This window comes from Chelonia mydas, chromosome 21 (assembly GCF_015237465.2).
Source record: "Chelonia mydas isolate rCheMyd1 chromosome 21, rCheMyd1.pri.v2, whole genome shotgun sequence".
In the NCBI taxonomy this organism is placed as follows: domain Eukaryota; kingdom Metazoa; phylum Chordata; order Testudines; family Cheloniidae; genus Chelonia; species Chelonia mydas.
In genome coordinates this window covers 4,336,890-4,360,219 of record NC_051261.2, presented here as the reverse complement: position 1 = coordinate 4,360,219, position 23,330 = coordinate 4,336,890, and the positions used below count along the sequence as shown (strand labels likewise).

General features: G+C 41.1%; 1 protein-coding gene across 1 annotated transcript in view; it reads right to left on the bottom strand.

The window, feature by feature from the left end:
• The window catches only part of PLXNA2 (plexin A2), a 457,364-nt gene that overhangs the window by 384,130 nt on the left and 49,904 nt on the right, over positions 1 to 23,330 (bottom strand). The window contains exon 2 of the mRNA XM_043533410.1: positions 22,539 to 22,797. The gene's annotated coding sequence lies outside the window, so the exon portion shown is untranslated. The remainder of the gene's footprint in view (positions 1 to 22,538; positions 22,798 to 23,330) is intronic.

The window sequence follows — 23,330 nt, the reverse complement described above, 5'->3', positions numbered from 1 at the left end:
TGTTAGCTGCAGAGTTGATGCAGGTTTTCTATTGCAATATGTTCTATGGGGCTCGTGTATCTGATCTGAGCATTCTCGGAGCTGCATGTGTTCAGCATTTTTTTTTTTTTTAAATAGGATGCCTGGGTATTTGCATCAATTTCTTGAAGCCCTGCTGCTGGTGACAATCCAGGTTTTTGTTTCAGATCCTGCATATTTGTCTGATTTCTCTGTCCTTCAGCCTTGGCTAAATGTGGGAGTTTGCTCCCTGAGTAGGAGTGTAACTATAATCAGTCTGTCCATCTCTGAAGACTCCACATACTTTGTATTTTCAGCTTCTAGGTGAAATTGACCGGTATTGTGCTTGGTTTACTCTGTGGATGCAAATAACAATGCTTTACTGAATTCAGTGACATTTTTAATGCCTATCATTACATACTGATTTGGTTAGATTAAATAAAATCTACCTTGCTAAGTTTCTCCTTGTAACCAGTGTGTTTTCATCCTACTTAAAATGCTCACAGAATCTATGTGGCTTTTATGCAAATCTTACTCTTTGGGTACTGCACACAGCAAAAAATAATAACATCTGACAAAGTTTATTGTATTAAAGAGAGGGTTGAGAATTCATTTAACCTACTGTACTCAAAGGATCTGGCAGCTCTGAAAAAAACAAACAGAAATAAGCACTTATCACTGTGAATTCACTTGCTATTCATATGGATGTCACGTGTACTTTTCAACAGAAGTTGATGTGCAATTCAACTTTAATAAATAGATGCTTAAAATAATGCTTTGAAGAATGTATCCATCTTATTGTATTAAACTTAAAACCTCAACTCATAAGCCAGCAGAATTCAACCCTGCAGGCTGTACACCTACAACTGAGACTTTGTCCAATAACCCCTAGACAACAGCATTAAAGTGAAAATTGTAATAAGTCTCAACTCAAAATAGTCTACTGTTGGGATCTGTTAGAGCTTTGGATAGCTTATAATTAGGGAGTAAAGAATTGGTCAAGTTTGGACCTGGGATCATATCCAAATGTCTGAGAGTGAAATCTTCACCCTGCTCCAGCACCTCTGTGCCAAGAAAAAGGCCTGGGGTAGCTTCAAGGGGCCCCAAAATTCCCAGTTCCACCCAGGGGAGGATTCCCCTGATGCAGGCATTGCCATCCCCACAGGACCCGCTCACAAGCTCCTGTATATAGGGCAGTAGTTCTCAACCTTTTTTTATTTGAAGACCCCTAAAAAATTTCAAATGGAGGTGCAGACCCCTTCGGACATCTTAGACATAGGTTGAAAACCACTGATCTAAGGCATGCCAAGGGTGTGGCTAGGGATGGGAGGGGTATGTCAGGGTGGGGCCACACTGTGCAATGCTGTGACCCAGAGGGCAGCCGGAGGACAGGTTGTCATAACTTAGACAAGCCCCTGGGCAGCTCAGAATTAGGCAAGGGAGGGGTGGGCTTTAAAGGGTGACTTTAAGCCTCCTTACCCCTCCTTCCTTGGGCTGGTATAGGTACAGCACAGACTCCCACCTTAGATGCTTATATAAAGCCCTTGAAATTGACCTGGCTAACGTATGAGAACATGGCCCTTAAGTACCTCTGGGTCCTGACCAGTATGTGGAAGTAAAAGAAATGGATCACTCCCCTCCTACTCCCAAAACAAACAAAAAAAACCCACCACCACCAAAAAATGCCTAAACCTTCAGCTTGGGCTCTGTGCCAAAAAGAGGTGGAGGTCTGGGCGGACTGTTTCTCCATCCATTCCACAGATACAGTAGGCCTGATTGTGAGCTCATTTACACAAGGATTTTTTGGCAGAGTAATTTCAATGGAGCTATTCCTGATTTACCCGGTTGTAAGCGAAATCAGAAACATGCCAAGTGCATTTGAATTTCCACACCATTGCCCATGTTTTGAAACCTCTCCCCCTCTTTTCCAGGTTTCACTGATGGAGTTTAGAACCTGACTACCTCAGAACCTTTGTTTTTTTAAAATTCTCTCTCTCTGTCTCTCCACCTAATCTATCTGTCCAGCTATCAAGTGGTCATAGCTGTAGTATCTGTGTAGTAAACACAGTAATTTAGATCTGCATAGCATTGCCCATAGAAGACATCATGATGACATCTGTTCTTTTGTGATCTTTTTCATGGCAAAACCTTAGAATTTCTCCATCGGGCAGAAAAGTTCTCTTCAGCTAGCAGCTGTGAATGGAGCGCAGAGTCAAGATGAAGACAAATGTACTTTACTGTGGTTTTGTTTTCCACATTTTTCTAAGCGGAGCAATGATCCAAGGACAGAGCGAGCCTTCCTGACCCTGATTGCTGCAGGAATTTCTGACCTCAGCATGGTATGTATTCATGTACCGCAAAATGTAGACAAAATTGGATGAGCTAGAAGACCGACCTTTCATTTCCTTTCGATAATACTACCTAGATCTTATATAGTGCTTTTCATCCGCAAATCTCAAAGTGCTTCACAAAGGAGATCAACGGTTAGTCTGAATAGGAAACTTGCTCCTTAATATTATTCAAAGTCTGTTGTGTGTATGGCGTAGTTTTTCATCTCTGTTGGGTAGAACCACCAATGGTACATCATCATAAATCTGCCTTTCCCCTCTTGTAAAGATCCTACTAGTTTTCAGTGAGTCAACCACCAGTGCAAGGCTAACTGACACTAGAGTACCAGTGATATACAATTCTGCTCTGAACTCAATTCCAAAAAATTATTCAACACAGAGAGTTGGCTCCAACAGAAAAAAACCCACAACTCTAACATTTTAACTCTCCAGAAAAACCTCAGAGGAAGGGTGCAGTGTAGATAGAAAACAAATGCATACTGAACACTATTTGAGGACATCAACGTCCAGTCTAAAAATGAGCTTGACAGGTCCTAACATATGATAAAGCATATGAACTACTTTATGTAACAGTAAGTACAGCTTAAAGCATCTTCCTGCTTAACACCACCTCTAGCTAGCATTCGGGAAGAATATCACTCAATAACTTTATTGCTGAGCTTACAAAAAAATATGCTCATATTTATCCTTACATTGACACAATGACACGCTGTTAAGACAGCAGTATTTCATGCATATACAGAGTTTGTGCATGTGACTAAGTATATTTATAGTTAAAAGGTATATGTGTAAACTATACACACTGCAGTCTGTGTGTATATAGCATACAGTGCAAGATGTATTGTACATAGGGAGAATGTATGCAATAAATTACAGTTAATGCAACAATTTAAACTCTGCTGGTGTAAGGGGCAGAGTGAGACTTGTGAGGAGTCAGTCCCAGTGAGTAGACAATGCAGTTTTTGACTAGATTTTGGTTTTGTTTGGAACAAGGCCTTTTTATTATAAGACCTCAAAAAGATAAAGTGGAGGGAGAGAGGAAGGGAATTTTGATTTCCCCAACCCTTCTCATGTAGAGAATCTGTGTATACATTGGGTAGTTTCAAGAGAAAAAAACAAGCAAGTGAAGTTTGATGCTTTATCTCCCCCTACTGGTGATCAGAGGCACTTCAAGTCCTCAACTAGGACGACAGAGGTGGTCTGCGGAGTAGAGCTGGTAAAAAATGTTTTGTGGGAACTTTTGATGAAAAATGGCTTTTCCCCCCCAAGTTTCTGCTGGAAAAATGAGTTTGCAACATTTCAAAAATTTAGAGAAAAGTTTAACTGAAAACTATTTTTTGTTTATTTACTTTTTCATGAAAAAATAAATGATAGTTTTCAAGCAGATCTATTGCTGAGAACACATGGAGCACCAGTGTAATCAATAGCCTGCATTCTATGATTGGCAGGACTGGGGCCAGATTCTGCAGTGGAGCTGGTGAGATGGTTGTGGCTTGCATTCTAATTTGTTGATGTGCACGATAAAATCAAACTTTAAGCATAGAGGTTATTTTTTAAAAACAAAATTTAATTGTAACCAGGCAAGGCCTAATCTTTTCCATCTACCTATGATTCTATCGCCTGATTCAACAAGGTACTTAAACATATGGCCAATGTTGAGGTCAACAGGACTGTTAATGTGCTTAACCTTATACACATGCTTAGATACTTTGCTGATATGGGGCCAGGATATTGGGAGTAGGGTATATATGTTGCTGGCTGATGTTTTATGGAGGGTTTTCCTTTTGTGGTTTTTCTCTCTCACTGCTATTGCAGATGTTTTATTTAAGCACAGGGCCTCTTCTCGTTTAATAATTAATTACTGTGTTAGTTTATTGTTCAGCACTTGGCTTTCTCCAACCCCATGCTGGCTTCACGATAAAAAGGTACAATTATTTTTATTAATGCCCACATTCATAATTAAACAAACATGAAAATGCTGTGCTTCTTTGAAGCTTTTCATCCCTTTTTAGGAGCAGTACAGTCCATCAAGTTTTTCAGCATTACTTTTCTCAGGGTCAGGCTCCATCATACAAGATAGAATCTCATGCATCAATGTGTCAGCCAACAGCTAACTAAAGATATTAAGCAGAAATGTTTCCTATGAAGAAATTATACTATAACAACCTACTCTATGGTTTTTACAGCTCTCTCTGAAGCACCAGGGACTAACCGGTCAGAAACAGGATACTAGACGAGATAGACCAGAGGTCTGATGCAGTATAGCAATTCCTATGTACCTAATGTAGATGGGAAAAGACCTTTCTTCTTTTTTTAGGAGTGAGACTATGAGAAGCAGGCAATTCCCAGTATGCTTAGTGTCTTAAAAAGGACTGTAGCAGCCTAGATCTCATCACAGAACCTGGTAATTGAACCTTAGGAGTTGGCCACTTTTTTTCAAACAGGATCTTACGAACATCTGAAGTTTTTCCTGCTACTTTCATGCAATTTTTCAGTAACTTTTCATTACTTAGTCCTTTTTTTCCCCTCTGTTCATCTGATTTTAAGAAGAAACCTAGATAACTTTGAAATGTATTTCTCTTCCATCCTGCTGTATAGTGTGGCTAACAGATTCTTCCCACTCCAGGAAGAATTGTAAAAGTGACCCCTGTAAAGAAATGCAGCCAGTGTCATCTCCTGTAAAATATGAGACAGCAAAGACTGTACTTTATGAGGCTCAGTACACAGGATTGTTATCTGAGCTAACTAAGTGAAAGGGATTGTCTCTGATAAACAGGAGGTGGCCATTACAAAATACAAGCGAGGGAGGGAAGTAATGTGACATCAGCAGAAATTTTTCAGTCTTGGGGATCCCTGTTCTTGGATCCAGCTCTGCCCATCTAGGGGCAGATGAACATCCATTTCCCCTCTCCCCTATCCTCCACGCGCCATAGGTTAGGAGATAGAGTTTGGCTGATGTACTGTCATTCTGATGAGCAAAAGGGAAAGTAGTAGCCTTCCCTCGCCGCCCCCCCCAAGGGGGAAAAACAGTTTTAGATCCTATTGCATTTTACTAACTCAGACAAGTTCAGGCATAGAAAACACTTATTTTTTCCTAGACATGTTCACAGATGATCCATATAGAGGCACCTCTGAAACATCAGTAGCGCTAAACATCAAGCCATTGTTATTTCGGTGTCCAAATATTGATAGGGGTGTGCAAAGTAAGGCACCCAATTGTGTAACTTTTTGCTGTTGCTCATACCTGCTCCTTGGAGTGTTAGGATTCTATCAGGGGACTGTGAAATCTCCCTTAATCAATATCTCCCCCTTCTATATTCCCATGAAAACTCACTGAGGTCCAGTGCTAGAGGGAGAAAAGTCTTCAAAGATAAATGATCAGCAAGCATGCAGCCTTATAAGATACACAAAGTTAATCTTAAAATGAATGACACTGACTGATGGAGAAAATGGTACCTGCTATGACAGATACCTGGAAAGAAAATTATTAAACACCACAAAGATATTGGGAAATTTTTCAGACAGGTGCAGTTGCTTGTTAGAGTCCTTGTTGGTATGCAGAAACCAGAGTAGAGCTGTTTAAAAATATAGGACTGTTGCAAATTTTTTCTATATAACCTGTGTCATAGAAAGAATCATTCTGCTGTAGTTGTGTTAGCAGAAATATACTAGCATGATCAGACATCAACCAGCCCAATGAGGGCGGCTATAAAGCTCATGGCCATGGCAAATTTAAGAGAGGCTGGGTTACAAATGGCCATCCAGTGTCTAAATAATCTGCCCGAGAACATTCATTCTAATACTGTTTTTATTATAACTTCAGATGGAACTGCTCCTGATGGCTGGTTCGACTGAATACCTTTGTGAAGGGTACTTCAGTGGAATCTTCTAATTAGCAGAAGACAGACCACATCCTGGAAATCTGGAATTGTGTACAGTGTCATGCAAGCGGTCTAGCATACATGATAAACCTCTTTCCACTTGTTGCTTGAGGGTAAGGTGAACAAAAACCCTATAGCAAAGTAACCTGCTCACAGGGTAAATTTTTCTAATCCTGATCAGTTAGGGGTTGGCTTATGCCCTCAAGCATGAAGATCTAGTCCTTATATTTTATCCTATCTAACGTAACTGGATTCTTATATTACCCAGGTAAATATTTAATACTTCCTCAAACCCTACTAAGCACTTGACTTTCGTAATAGGTTGAGGCAGTGAATTCCAAAGGCTAATATGGAAAACAAAATATTTCCTTTCACTTCTTAAGTCTTTGAAATGTCATTTTCATTGGTTGTCCCTTTGTTCTTTATTGTAAGGAGTCAGGACGCCTAGGTTCTAGTCCTGATGAGTCACTGACTCATAGTGAGACTTTGGGAAAGTATCTTTGAGTCCTACTTTTAAACTCAAGAACAGCAGCTGCTTGGGATTATTCTATACATACAGCAGTGTTGGTGCAAACTCAATTTGAGCATTTGCAAAAGTATGAATACCCCTTGGAAAAATATGGTCATTCAGGGTCCAATTTGTAAATGCACTGAACATGGGTCTAACTTTGTTTCTCTTGAAGTCCATGATTTAAATGTCCCCTGACTTCAGTGGGAACAAAGCAAGCCAGGACTGCACACTTTGGACGATTCCTCCTTTAAGTTCTTGACCTCTGTTTTTGTTTCCAGCATTAGCTTGGCTGGGTAGTCCATTCATTTTAATCACCTAGCCTCTCCGAGTTGCTTTTCCGGTAATATTCCATTTTGGCACGTGTGGTAGCTCAGAGAGGAATATATTTTACAATTTCAAGTTCAGCTCAACTTTAATTTGAAATTCTCACACACAGCAAATGATGAATGAGTCTTTCAATAATGTTTTGTTGACTAACACACGTACAATATGTCAGGTGTCAAAAGTAAGAGAAAACCATATGCAGTAGAAAAATCTCTTTAAGAACAGCTGCTACAATTATTTCCCCCCCCCCAAATAGGCAACAAGTCCTGTGAATTTCTAATATAATTCCTCAGTTATTGCTCCAGCTAGTTGTTTTTGACTCAGCTATGGCCATGCTTCAATCCCAACCTGGCCGAGGGTAGAATGTGAAGACCTAACGTTTGCAGACATTCTGAGAAGGTTGGGAGCAAAAAGGAGGTGGAAATTACGGATTCTTTGGAGCCCTCTGCCTTACTTCGTCCAAGAAGCCAAGGGACAAGTTGTACTTGTCAATAATGCTGTTTAATCAAACCTTCAGCTAATGGTGTGTCACACTGTGAGACCTTTGGGATCTTTACCGCATAGGACTAGAGGCAAGAGACTGGATTCTCTGTAGAATGCTCCATCACATCTAGAGTTCATGAAGTGAAATTCATCCCACAGGGCCAGATCCTGCAACCTGATGCACTGAAGTGAGTATTATTTGTATTCTAGTAGCATCTAGAGGAACCAAGGGAGGCTGAGGCCCCACTGTGCAAGGCATTGTACAAACACAAAGTAAAAGTTGTTGCCCTGAAGAGCTCTACAATCTAAGACGCAATGGACAGTGTGGGAAGGGATACAGACACGGGAAGCAACAAGCCTAAAGTCATATGGCAGATCAGCAGTAGAGCCAAGAAAACAATCCAGGTTTCCTAAATCCAGATTAAGAGACTTCCGCACTGGACCACAGCATCTGTTTTAATTAGCAGAGTAGCTCTTTGGTATCAAAACATTATGCCTTTTTGAACAGCTCGATCCAGCAGCTTATTTACAAGATTCTAAAACCTGTAATGAGGAATCCAGCAAGATGCGGCATCAAAAGCAACAGGATTACTGATGTGATGTGTGGCACGCGTAAAGGTTGCAGAGTCTGATCCTCGGTTATTCCATGTGTAGAGTCAACCCCAAGGAAGAGGGATATTGGGTTCAGGAATGCAGTGACTTCCTGACTACAATAGTTATCACAGCAATCATTCAGGGAAAGGATAGTCCCAGGCTCTAGTTGCCTCAAGAGAAATTGAGTAAAATTACATCACTCTCCCTTTTGGTTGTCAACTGTTATACAGCACTCCAGCAAGTAGTGCAGTATAAAAAAAAAATCTGCATAGATCAAGAGAAGTTTCTGATTTTCCCAATTCTTGACAAAAAACTAGGACTGCTATAGAGGGTTTGATTTTTTACTCAGCTGAGTATATCTCACTTTGTCAAGGCTGGTGCCACCCTTGGCCTTTCCCATTAATCAGTGTGTTCTCTTGCCTCTAATGAAAGGCCAGACAGAGTTGATGACAGCACTCTGATCTCATTGGCTGCCTTCCCTTAGCAAGAACGACCTCATTTTCATCTACTCTGACATTTTTCTTTCCATTAGTATGCAAGGATAGAAACAATTTGTCCAGATCTTGCCTTTTCCTTTTTATTCCCACAGTAGAGCAGAATGAATCACAAAAATCTTAGAAAATAGAGACGGGAAAAGACCTATTAGACCCTTCAGTTCTTCCCTCAGGGCCAGTCTAGGTTTAATTCTTACAGAATGTTTTCTAGTGCTTTATCCAGTCTAATACTGTGTCACAAAGGATTTAGACACCAGGAAAATTTAGGAATTCAGCTCATCCTTTTGGTTATCAGCCAGATTCTGCTCTTGATTAAAACAAGGGGGAAGCCTGAGTAAGTCTGCTGAACTCTGAATAACTCAGGATTTACAATTCAGGGGCTTTGTCTCAAACTTGTCATAAAGTCTATTTAAATGTTTCTATTATCCTGAATGAGGACTACTTATAATTTACATTTCAGTAGTGCCCAGTGGACTGGGCCCCCTTATTCTAGATATTGCACAAACAGATAGTAAGTCATGGTGTCTACCCCCAAAAAGAGTTGGTTAATGGAAATGTTATGTATTATCGTAAGTGCTTAAATGACTTGGGAGCTTAAGTCCCATTGACTTGCAGTGAAACACAGGCTCCTTAGTTCTTAAAGGACTTTTGAAAATGGAACTTTGGCACTTCAGAACATTGTACCTTATATCATACATTATTTGATGGGATAGCTTATACAGACAAATGAAAGTGTATATATGGACACTGACACAGAACCAAAAGAGATAAGGAAAACTTAGTTGGAGAGAACATTGGTGGCTCAGAGTACAAATTAGGGAATTCTGTAGTTCTTGATTTTGAATAAATTATGAATTAAGACTAGGATTCTCTAACATTCCTAAGCAATTTCGGACCAGTAGTCAACAAGACTTGAGTTCTTGCATCACTTTGTTGCTATTAAAAATGCCACCCTTAATTAAAAACTGTGAGCATGTGTATAATTTTAATCCATTCACTGTATGCCAGAATACAGAACAAAGACAGATATGGAACTTGAGTCAATGTAATCTTGGTTTAACCCTCAGTCACTTCCACCCTCCTCCCCCCCCTCCACAGTGTACTGAAGACTTTCAGTATGGATAAGATGAATCTATGGAGCTTGTTTTGTTATTCACAAGCCATTCTGGATTTAAGAGAGATTTTCAAGCAGGGTCAGTATTGGGCTAATGCTACTCCCATCAGAATCAATGTTAAAACTTCCATTGACTTCTATGGAAGCAGCGTTAGGTCAATGCTGAGCATATCTGAAATCCCACCGGAACTCTGCAATTAAAAATTGCTATTTTCAAACAGTGCTTATAAATTTGAGTGGGATTTGGGGATAGAAACAGCATTTTGTCTGTTTGAAAATCCCAGCCTAAGCTTGTCTGCCTGGCCCATAATTGCAGAAGGGAAGAGAGACAGGAAATAAACATGGACACAACAGACCAGCTGAAGTCAAAGGAGGTACTCAGGCCCTAAATTCAAATATTCGTGCAATGGTATGGGCAAGCATGGTGCTCTGCAGGTTTATAGGAAGACTTTTCCCCAGCCTTAAGAGCATGATTTAGGAGAAGAGAAAAGATGCTGTGCCCTATGTGCTCAATCTCAGGAAGTTGTGACACAACCATGAGGAGAGAAAGGCAATGATACAATCCTGAATGGCAGAGGAAAGATCAGGGTCGGAGTATAAATTTGACAGTTTGCACACTCCAAAGTGTCTTAGAAGGCCATGAGTCAGACCACACTAGGAGCAGCTGCATCCCCACTGAATCCCTCTTTCCAAAGAGAATATACTGTGTCAGCTCATTTGAATAATGTTAGCAGTGGACTGGCTTAGATCATTCTGAATTTGGTCCGATTTTACAAAAATTGTCCCTCCTTCATATAAAGTAATTATATATAAAATAGCCCCCCAATTTGCTTTCAGAGATCATCAACCCCTTTCCTTTATCTGCTCTCCTATATTAAAGGAAGACTTGACTTCTTTAGTTGGGAAAAATTCATTTAATTTTGCTAAACAACAGGGACTTCTGTTCATGTTTAATACCATTTTCTGCGCTTCGTTCCCTTATACCTAATACAAGTCTCAGTTAGAAGCCCACCTTATGTGATTGCCTCATACAGTACTCTGCCTTTGGAGCAGAGGACAGTTTTTTTGTTAGATACGGATCAAAAACTTTGTGCAAAACTGCTGCCATATCACATCACATGAATGCCAGATATCAGGTTTAATCCGTTCCATTTAATGCATACACAGCCACAGCGACATTTTCCAAGTTACTTGTAATTAATGTGCTCATCACATAATGAAGGTGTCTTAGGCCAACTCACACTCCATATTTAGCAGACCAGGCGATGGGCAAGGAGCTCTTTAGAGAGCACCCGTAGAGGTACCTGCACTGTTGGAGGGCGAGAGACCATCCCACAGCCCAGCTGTGAGCAGGTTCCCATTTTGTAATTAGTTCATGCTGGACAAATTAACTGACCGATTATAATCACTTGAGATGGATCTTGCGGTTTCATACAATAGAGGACGCAATAAGTAAATGCATGCGATATGATTCCCCTTACAGTACAAAGGATTCGGTTTTACAGGTTGGAACGAGGGAAAAGGCTCAAGTATTCAAACCCTGGATCATCCTAGCTCCTGCAAAATTATGAATAAAACCCTACACATAGTAGTTTATCATTTGCAGTCATGGTTATTGACGTGGTTAAGAAGGCTTCATTTTATCAGTCTGTACAGATTGTGGCTTTAGTACTTTGCAAGCACAGCGTCTTTCACAGGAGATTCCCAAAGCATTTACAAATGTTGCTTGCTTTCTCTCACACGTATTAATTATTTTTACTTTTTCCAAAACGGTTGTAGCAGCACACAAACAGTCCCAGAGAGACACTTATCCCAACAGCAACATTTTAACACACAGGCACAATTTAGAAAAAGTAGAGGAAGTGAAAAGGGATTGTAAGATTTAGCTATTCCAGGAGCGTCATGTTTTTAAATACTATTTCTGTTTGGATATACTAATAGATCACATATTTATTCTCTGTGCTGCACCCTGCCAAGCACAGCATGCTTTATTTGTATTACAAAAGCATCTATATCCCCATTGTGCAAGCCAGTGTGCAAACACAGAGTGAGAAAGAGAGATTGGTGCCTGTCCCAAAGAACAGGAGGGGAAAAGAGCCGTACTCAAGATCAAATTGGGAATAGAACCCAGGTCAAAGAGATGTCCAGAGAGGTAAAATCATTTGGCCAGGGTCATAAAGCTCAAAAATGGCAGAGGGGGAAATAAGCCCCCTCCCTTCAGACGCTTGTTATAGAGCCCTGTCTACTGGATCCCACTGCCTAGATCTCTGCCCTCTTCCCAGCTGAAAGACAATTTCTTACTTTTGACTGCATCACACCTCCCCCATCAACCATGGGGGGAACAGCATCTGTCTGAAGACTATCATATTATCTTCTGCCAACTTCATTATTAAATACTAAATGTTCTTTACAATAATTTATTCACTGGTAACAACTTAAGGCAGAATTGCTATTTAATTAATTACAGAGATAGGATTCGTGCTGATTTGATGGATCATCATCTAAACAGGCATGATGCTGGCAGATATCACAGGGTCTACTATGCACAAGGGAGTTTGGCCTCTGCCTGTCTCTAGAACTCCCATTAACAGTAACAAGCATTAAAGAGAATTCCACACACACGAAAGCAAACCCACAACAAAAACAATTCCAAGCACTACAGGATGAACGATCCAGCAGTACAGACAAAAGCAGAGATTATCTGTGATGTTTAAAGGAGGGCATGGCATTTCCCATAACTGCCTAGAAATATGGGACAGTTTCCTTCATTTTACTGTACATAATTGATATCAGGCCAGGAGCTGCTGGCAAATTAAATTTTACAACCCATGACATACCAAGGCCTTGACTCAAAAATTACTTGTGCCTTGCTCTAATTATTCATGTTTTACTGGTTCAGAAGTTAGGGATGTATGCCATTGATTTTGCAGAAAAAGTGAATTGCCAATCCACAGCAGAAGGAAAAACAAAAGTGAGGAACTCAAACACTGTGGAGCTTCTGAACAAATAGTGAAGTGGAGAGCTGTCAGGGGGGAAAACAAAAAATAAAAAAAAAATCAAAAGGATAATAGATGATACATTTGGAATTATACATGCTAACAGTGGTTGTGATATCATGCTTCAGGGCATATTTTAATCAGCAAAGGTCAGGAAGGGATTTGCCCCTCCCCACATGCAGCATTACAGACAGTTCAAAGAAACCGGTGCTGGTCATCACAGGGCGTAGAACATTGGACTTTTTGGATTAACAGCTATAAAACACCATAATGGACTGTCATGTTCTGAGGAAAGTCAGGAAGCACTTGCTATGGACGGATCCTTCCTGTAGCCCATGCCACACTATGACCGACGTTGGAATTGGTCAGGTTTTTCACTGCAAATAAATCATTCCACAAATGGAGCTATTTTTCTCCTGTTCATCAATTACACTTGAACCCATTCTGATTTTTACTCGTGTTGTCGTTATTCCTCCATACTATGCATTCATCAGCTGGCGGATTTACACATGTTTCCTTTGGGCCAGACACCCCAGCTGGTATAAACTGGCATAGCAGCATTGATTTCAACGATGAACGTTTTTGTTGGTGCATGAGGTGGTTTGCTTTTTTGGAGCCACACGTGAATACAGGAGTTTGGACAAACAGCCACTCCCAAAGCATCTGTATTAAAAAAAAAAAAAAAAAAAAAAAAAACAACAGACCTCCTAGAATAGTGAATAAAGCCAGTCCAACTGAGCAGCCACTCAGATATTGAACAAACATTTGCCAGCGCTCACTGTGCACAATTAGACCATCTCTATTTGAAACAACCAATTTCAAAACAGTGGTTTCTAGGACTGTTTCCTTCAACAATGGATACAGGGATTGCCTTGAGTGTGTGTGTGGGGGGGGGAAGGGGGGCGGGCACTGAGGGATACCGACATCTTAAAGATGTTTGAAGAAGAAACTAATGATGGTAGGAGAGAAAGCAGGTTTCCTTATTAAGCTACACTCTAGAACTCAGAACTCAAAGAAGAATGTGGATAACTGATTAAGAGCCAGTTTCTCATCAGCAGTACACAGCAAATCCCTTTAATGGAACATTAATGGTCTTCAGCAGGGGGAGGGAGGAACATTTATTTGAAGGTAAGTCAATATTGTGACTCCTGTCCTTTATTAGGCCTACAGTGAATATATAAACCTTTCACTGAAATGCTACTTCATTGAAACACTACATGGATTTCTCAGTATAACATGGCACAACAGGGTATTTCCCCTCCTTCCCTCCCCCAAACAACACTATGAATTGTAAAAAGGTCAATCTGTTTTGAACTCAACTGTGAAAATGAATTTACAGTGCAAGTTGTCTTAGATGTTGTTTTCTTATCAACTCCCTTGGCCATCTGCCTATAGAGCGTAGCATGCCTCTTCCATAATATGCCCTGAAATCTCATCTAGGTGGAATCTGTTATCAGGAATCCGGTGCTCGTCAGTTGGCTGTCAGGGCGTGTTAATAAACTCCTAACTTAGGTATAGATGTGTAATTGCCTATTCATATGATTTTAACTAAGCTCAACACTAGGAGAACACTTTACCTGTCTCAAGTGCCTTTTGAGTGAGGCGCTCAAATAGTGATGAAATATTAATGAAGCCCGAACATTGGGAGTTAGGTCCTTATTTAATACCATTTCACAGATGGTTAAACTGAAGCAAAGAGGACTAAATTCTGCTCTCATTTACCCTCTCAGAAGTCCAGAGTGTGATTCCATTGCAGTCACTGGGCTTACTCGGTGTTTACATCCAGGATATTTGATGATGGAATTTGACATCATCAGTGTTACTCCAGATTTATGTAACACAGTAAAATGTATCTTAGCAAACGAGTAGAGATAAGAGCAAAGTAATGGGGTCTAAGTGGCTAAGGAATGGGACAGAGTCTGGAAACCTGCCTGGAGTTCCAGCGCTGCCACTGACCTGCTGTGTAACCCTGAGCACCCTGCCTCCGTTTGGGCCTGTCTTTTCTATAGGGAAGGGATAGTTTCTGATTACACGTTTGCACATAACCTAGGAACATGGATCCCTGATCTCAGATGGGGATTCTAAGAAAGATTAGAATACAAACTATAAAACAGGAGTGATAGCTACATGGATGTCTAACATAATAATGAAAGAAAATATAGTATACTGAAAACATTTAAGATATTAATAGTAAACATGAGCCATTTAATTCACTTGATGTCTGGAGGTCCAAATAATAGAAACTGTTTCAACCTGACAGGTGTACGTTAAACGTCGGCATTATAACGCAGATATGTTGCTAACTATTGCGGATACTTCAATAGGTGCAGATATCTATCAATCAACATACATTCCATACACTCACTCTCAATCACCTGTCCATCTATCCCTTTGGTTTTTCTCTAGTGTCCATAGCCCTCCTATCTAAGTACTGATCCCTAGAAGAGTAATTAAATGCCTGCAAGGATAGATAAACCCTAGAGTGTCTCTTTCCTCTTTTTAGTAAATATCTGATAATCTTTAGTGGGTAATTTCTCTAACAATCTTATTTTTCCCTTCCATAGCCATCAAACCTCCCCCCAACCATATGTTATTAGATGACCCAACATTCACTTTGGAAAAAATCTATTATTCAAACTGAGTGGCTTAAAATTGAATTGCTTACATGGTAATGAACCTTGGCTTCTGTTAAAAATAAATCCCTTTATCTGTGCTGCATTCTCAGGTCTGCATTTTCCACAAAAAGTCCTTTAAAATACTCTGGACTCTGGGCCTGAACAAGATTGAATGTGACTTTTTAAAAATAGAATGCCTGGTCCTCTCTGCTTTCCTCTTTGGGCCGACAATGGGAGATAAATTCGCTCCACAGGAATCTTTTGTGGGCCATGCTGCTGAGGTAATTTGCAGTTTGCAGTGGAAAAGGCATCTTACGCTACATTTATCACCCCCTGCCGCTGGCTACAATTCAACCCACTTTGAGCCACTGAGCAGAGGTACCGAGTGGCGCTCCTGCATTATTATTCCACATAATAATGGGTGTGCAGGGAAGCAAGAGACAAATATACAGTACATTCCAGAAAGGCTCAGCTGGGGAGGGGAGATAGAAGAGTTAGGGGGTAGGTGGGAGGAGAGAAGGGAAGATCATTTGCAAAAAAACTCAGAGTCAGACATGTTCTCATTGTTTTTTTTTTAAAAAAAGAAAAATCAACATTTCTTACTCACTTAGCAACAGTTGATATCATTGCCTGTCTCTTACAGCAGATTTCAAGGCTGGGCTGATTGGAAAAAGCTCATTTCAATCACCTAGATCAGGATCTACTGGCAAGAGTGAACCCCCCCCCACCATCTGCTACCTGCCTTTAAATATTCAGTAACTTCCAGGCCTGAGGCCCCTTTTACTCTCCAGGGTCCCGATCCCAACATCGACTGAACACCCTCAACTTCCATTTACTTTAGTGGGTGTTGGGGATGCTCAGCACCTCTCAAGAAGCATCCAGATCTGTGCAGGATTCTGACCCTACATTTTAAACTTTAAACACATGCTTAAGTGCTTTGCTTGACAAGAATGAACTTAAGCATATGCTGAGTCAGGGCTTCCTGGTTTACATTGGCATATGTCAGCTACATTAAGGCAGCTCCCTGGCAGGTGTTGCTTGGGTAGTCAATGGAGCTATACCAGTTTACACATTTTGAGGGAGCGTACAGCACAGAGATCTTTGTGCAGCTCCCTTCCTTCCTAGGAACTGCACCTCTCCAGGTACAGGGACATGAGAAATGTATGAAATCAATCTAACTGAAGAAACTATTCAGAAATTAACATCCAGCAATGGCTCAGGGTCTATGGTGGGACAATTTGAAGCTATGGGCAGATCCTGTTTCAGCTCTTCAGTCTTTATGGTTATACTAAAGGGATAGTAATCAAATGCAAGATGGAGGCCTCCCCTCATGCAATAGCTGGGAAACAATATTTTTGTTTTGCCAACTGTAATAATGCCGTATAGAAAGGAAACGGAGTAATATTTTCTATCATGCTAGGTCATGTTTTAATAGCATTGTTTCAAGTTTTTGTTCTTTTAGTAAAACATATAGATTATTTGTAGTTACCTACAGTGTGGGCCATGTTTAATTTACAAGAAATTTACTCATGACCCCTATTCAATATTCCTATTGCAGTAGCGCTTAAGCACTCCAGTCACGGGGTCAGGGCCCCGCTGTATTAGGGGCTGCATAAACACAAAGGCAGAACCTTTCCCCGAGATCTCACAATCTAGGACAAGTGAGCTGGTTATGGCTCGGTGAGTCAAAGCTTGCCAGGAGCAAGGCATCGCAGGCCATGAGCTCCTTGCTTATCCAATAACAGTTAACTGAAATTAAACTCAAAAATAGCCACCTGGGCTTTTAAACTCCCTAACAAACATTTGTTGCACGTTTTCACAGAAGGTATTAAGCCCTGATCCAGGCCTGGCTGTTTAGGGTTACAACCGGGAAACAACTCTCCTGCCTGATCTTCACCCAGCACTCCACCATAGATGATGCACACAAGCCTCACCTGGTGGATTCCGATTGGCTACTGCATCTCCTGGCCCTTCTTGTTGCTGGAGGACCAAATCATGTTGGTTCCACTAGTACCAGGCGTAAGTGGATTGTCTAGGTTGTGCTCAACTCAATGCCCCTCTTTCCCACGTGACACTGCTTTTGGGCAGACGTGTCAGGGCAGCGATGCCTCCAGCAGGAAGCAAAGAAGGTGTGGTGCAACCGTCACACAATGGGTAATTGGAGATACTCTCTCTATATTTTAGAGAGCAAAAACAAAAAGAACATTGTATCAAATTATTACCTAGCACGCCTAATTAGGAAACTACTTTGACCTTGTTATTAGTTAATCTGTGTTGTGGTAAACCCTAACAGTCCTGATCAATGCCTTGTTGAGCTAGGCAGTGTGCACTAGAGCTGGTTGAAACTTTTCAAATATTTGAAATTTCAGCATAAAAATCAAAGCGTTTTGCATTTTCTCACATTTTGACCGGTTCTAATGGGCACATAAATTTAATGCCTTCCCTGAAGAGCTTACACTCTTACTTTTATTCATGCCTCTTCCTCCTACCCTTTACCTGTTTGTTTTCCTTTTACACTTCTCTTGGGGGTAGGAACCGTGCCTTTGTTTGTGTTTGAAAAATGTGGGTGCTAACCAAGACTAGTATTAAAGACTGCTACTGCTTTTCACTTTCATAGAGCATGCCATTCATGCATCTCCAAGATCAAGAAATGATGTATGCTTACCCACAAATGACTTAAGCCTCACCTCTCTGGGAGGTAGGTATGTATTGTAAGGAGTTCACACCTGCCCAAGATTTCATGATTGTCTTTATGGTACATATGGTCAGTCCTAGGAAGGTCATTGCCAGGACATTCCTAAAACTCAGATCCTCCTGGCTCAAAAAAAAAAAAAAAAAAAGCAAGGCCCTATTGTGACAATATGGCAGGTCTCTTCAACATCCTTGAAAAACTTAGTATTAAGTTTATGTGTTAGTAGAATGGGACTGTATGTCACCTCTCTAGGGAAGAGAGCAAAGGCCCAAATGGTATAAATATGACAGGTGAACTGCCTAGTCTGGGTTCTGAACTTGAGACAGTTATGAACTTGTTTTCCATGGGGAAAACGCAGTTGTGGGTTTGACACCTACCAGAGCCCAAGATTGGAGTTGTGGTGACCTCTGACAAGCCTTTTAGCATGCACGTAGGTTCCGTTAGCGTTTTAATGTTTTCTCTGTTATGAGTTCACCTTAAGAGTAAGTATGCTTGCTTACAACGAGCTGTGTGGTAACTTGTAACTGCAGGCAGTTATGCTGTTCACACCTCTGGAGAGAAAGCAAAGCACAGATGCTAGTCTGTTTAGGCAGTCTGGCCTGCTGGGAATCTCAGTGTAAATCAGGTAGCTGTGCAACTTTAATACCCCAGTTGGGAGGGAGGGACAGAGGGAGATGTGGGTCTCTGCCCACGTGAGGTGACATCCAAGGAGCTGGAAACCTGCAAGTGCCTTGAGAGAGAGCATGGAGGAGGAATACAGGTACAGTTGCCCTGAACTGAGATACCTACCTCTTGTGATAGCATTGTAGGACCTATGACAGTTGGGCAGCTCTGACACCATCCAGTAGAGGGCAGTGGGGATCTGCTGGAACGCAGCTGGATACCATGGTGATGGGCATGATGTAGGGGCTTAGATAGAAGATGCACTAGCCACCTCATTACAATGTTATCTCTGTTTTACATAGGGGGAAGTTGAGATAGAGAGGGTAATAAGTAGTCCAAGGTCACACAAGTCAGCAGCACAGCCGGGAACAGAACCCAAGAGTTCTGTTCTTTAGCCCTTAAAAGCTAACCTTCTTTCCATGTGCAGACACACAAAACTCAATCTTGATTTCAGTGGAAAAAAACCACTACTATATTCTACAGTGATAAAACAAAATACAGTAATAAAACCGTTTCAAACTGTAGTAGATTACTATACAATAGTTATCTATGTAGGAACAATATTTTAAAAATAAAGTACAAATCCGTTTCAATGCCTGAGTGCTTCCTCCCAGTCTCAGAACCAGAAAAGGGGAAAAAGGGCTTTCATTAAATGCAGCTTTCAGACAAACACAGTTTCATACTAAAGTCCTATATGCTCTCAACCCTGTGCTTTGTTGGCAATCTTTGGTGAGTGTTTCAGGTCGCAAGCGACCTCCTGAGCATGTTAATTGTATGAATGCTTCAGACATGCACAAAAAATTACGTTCTTCTCATGTTTCAGTATTTTACATCTGTGAGGATTTAAAAAAAAAAAATCAAAGGAAAGAAAAAAATAGCATCCAATCTGAAGATGTTGAGTTTGATCATTGGCTTACCTGGTCTTTGGTCCTTTACAATTATTGTCAATGTCCCTGTTTGACATCTGTCATCATAATTCCATCATACAATCACTCCCCTTTCCCCATGCAGTTAGCTCTAATAGTTATGCCAATATTAATTTCTCTTTTCCAGAGGAAGACAGTCCACATACATAGTAATTATAGATTGAATCATTTAACTTTAGCCGGAGGTGAATTTTGCTCATGCTTAGCAGATCCGCCGCATGTCGGGGGTTCAGTCCTGACTGCTTGCAGGCCCACCACAGAATACCCAGTTTGTGAGTAAGCACAGTTTAGCTTTGGCACAGCTGACATGCCACAAGACCTCGTAGTAATGGAGAATTTTAACTACCCAGACATCTGCTGGATAAGTAATATTGCCAAACAGTTTCTAATAAGTTCTTGAAATGTATTGGGGAAAATTTTTGTTTCTGAAAGTGGAGGAAGTAATGAGGGTGAGAGCCATTTTAGACTTGATTCTGTGCAACAGGGAGGAAATGACAGCAAATGGAAAGGTGGAAAGCAATTTGGGTGAAAGTAATCCTGAAATGACAGATATCATGAATCTAAGAAAAGGGAGCAGTGAACAGCAGAATAAGGACAGTGAATAATAAATAATAGTAAAAAAAACAGACTTTAATAGACTCAGAACTAGGGTGACCAGATAGTGAGTAACGGGGGAGGGGTAATAGACACCTATATAAAACAAAGCACCAAATACCAGGACTGTCTCTTTAAAATCGGGACATCTAGTCTCCCTACTCAGAACTGATAGATAAGGTCCCATGCGAAGACAATCTAAGGCAAAAAGGAGGTCAGGAGAGCTGGCAGTTTCTCAAGGAGACAATATCAAAGGCACAACTGCAAACTATACCCATGCAAAGGAAAGATAGGAAGAGTATTAAAGTGCTCCTGCTGGAGCCATATTGGCTTCTTGATGACCTGAAAATCAAAAAGGAATCCTACAAAACAGCAGAAACAAGGACAAATTGCTGAAGAGTACAGAAGAATAGCACAAACATGTAGGGACAAAAATCAGAAAGGCTAAACTACAAATGAGTGACACCTAGCAAGGAACATCAAAGGCAATAAGAGGAGGTTCTTTAAATACACTAGGAACAACAGAAAGATGAAGAAAAGTGTAGGTCCTCTACACAGTGGGGAAGGAAAGCTTATAACAACTGATGACAAGATGGCAGAGGTGTTTAATGCCGATTTTGCTTCAGTCTTCTCTAAAAAGGTTAATGGTGGCCAAATACTCAACTCCGTTAATATTAAAGGAATGCAAATCAAGGTAATTAAAGAACTGGTTAAAAGACTATTTAAGGTAAGTTACAAGAATTCAAGTTGACAGGATCTGATGAAATTCATCTTAGGGTACATATGGAAATCTCTGAAGCAATTATGTTTGAGAATCATGGAGAACCGATGAGGTCTCAAAGGACAGGAGAAGGACAAACTTGGAACCTATCTTTAAAAAGGGCAACAAAGAGGACCCAGGAAATTATTGACCAATCAGCTGAACATCCATATCTGGAAAGATACTGGAACAAGTTATTAAACAATCAATTTGTAAGCACCTAGAAGACAATAGGGAGTTAAGAAATACCCAACATGGATTTGTCAAGAATAATCATGCCAACCCAACCCAATTTCCCTTTTTTTTTTTGGTCAGGGTTACTAGACTACTGGATAGCAGGGAAGCGGTAGATGTGATTCATCTTGATTTTAGTAAGGCTTTTGATACAGTCCCACATGGCATTTTTAAACAAACGAAAGAAGCATGATCTCGATGAAAATTACCATAAGGTGGGTGCACAGCTCATTCAAAGACCATACTCAAACAGTAGTTCTCAGTGGTTTGCTTTCAGACTGGGAGGGCATATCTAGTGGGGTTCTGCAGGGGTCTGTCCTGGTTCCAGTACTCTTAAATATTTTCATTAATGACTTGGATAATGGAGTGGAGAGCGTGCTTATAAAGTTTGCAGAGGACCTCAAGCTGGGTGGGGTTGGAGGACAGGATTAGTATTCAGAATGATCTGGACAAGTTGGTCTAAAATTAACAAAATGAAATTCAATGACAAGTGCAAAGTACTACATTTAAGGGAAAAAGTCAAACGTATGACTTCAAAGTGAGGAATAACGAGCCACGTGGTAGTGCTGCTGAAAAGGATCTGGAGGTTAAAGTGGATCACATATTTAATGAGTCAAATGTGATGCAGCAGCGAAAAAAAAAAGGCTATCATTCTGGGGTGTACTAACAGGAGTGTCGTATGTAAGACACTGGAGGTAACTGTTCTGCTCTACCCAGCACTGGTGAGTTCTCAGCAGAACTGGACACAGAATTCCAGGAGTGCCACACTTTAGGAAAGATGTGGACAAATTGGAGAGTCCAGAGGAGAACAAAAACGGTTTAGAAAACCTGACTAAATGAGGAAAGGTTAAAAAAAACTGGGCAGGTTTAGACTTCAGAAAAAAACGACTGAGGGGGGATTTGGTTAGTCTTCAAATATGTTAAGGGCGGTTATAAAAAAAGATGGAGATCAACAGTACTCCATTCCCACTGCAGACAGGACAAGAGGAAATGGGCTTAATCTGCAAAGGGGAATTTAGGTTAGATATTAGGAAAAAGATTTCTAAACTATAAGGGGCAGAATAGGCTTCCAAGAGAGGTTGTGGAATCCCCACCAGTGGAGGATTTTAAGAAGGAGGTTGGACAAACACCTGTCAGGGATGGCCTAGGTTTACTTGGTCCTGCCTCAGTGCAGGGGGCTGGACTTGATGTCCTCTCAAGGGCCCTTCCAACCCTATATTTCTATGTCTCATCTCAAGGATGTCCTGTCCACCACACAAAGGAAGGGCTAGTATGCGTCCTTGTAATGGGGTTCCACGCACCATTAGCATACCTCTTTGCATCCAGGTCAGGCAGTGTAGCTCTCCCTGCACCAGGTAGCCCATTGCTGCTTGCTGTGCAACAGCCCCTCTTCTGGTAACTTGGCTCTCCAGGCAGGTCCACTCCTTCCAAGGTTATGAAGTCCAACAGGACAACTGTCCAAATACTGTTGCCAGACTGGTTCAGCCCTTCCTCAGGCTCTATTCCACAGTACCAGAGACTAGCAACGGAATCTGGACCCTCCTGCTATTCCAGCTTCCAGTCCAGGCACCCTACAACCAACAATACAGGTCTAATCAGTCCCAGTTGATGTTTCCTTGAGCTCCTTCATATCCAGCTTCCCTTTCTTTTCCGTCCTCATGTAGCAGGGTGAATTCCACCCCTGCCCCTTCACACCACAGAAACTGGTTCAGACTCTACTGGTCTGCCATGCTATTGCTTTGAGTTCGCTCCATGAACACCCTTATCACCCCATATAAGAATACTATTTACAGTATCACCTGTGCTGTAGGCCTGCTCCTCAGGAGCAGAGGTTTCTCTTCCCAGAGGCTTCTGGTTACAGCTAGCCCTGTTCCTCCCTGCCTGGCACTTACTTCCTGTGCCTCTTATCTGTCTTGAGCTCACTGGCTAATTGGCTCACCAAGCCCACCCAATCAGCAAACTGACTTTAGTTACCCTAATCAGCTTTCTAAGGGATGGGTGCAGGCAAGGGGTAATAACTGGTATCAGAGTTATCAAAGTGTAGGCTCACTTATTAATTCCCTGCACCCTAGCACACCTGGTTCCAGGTTTACCACTGGAACTT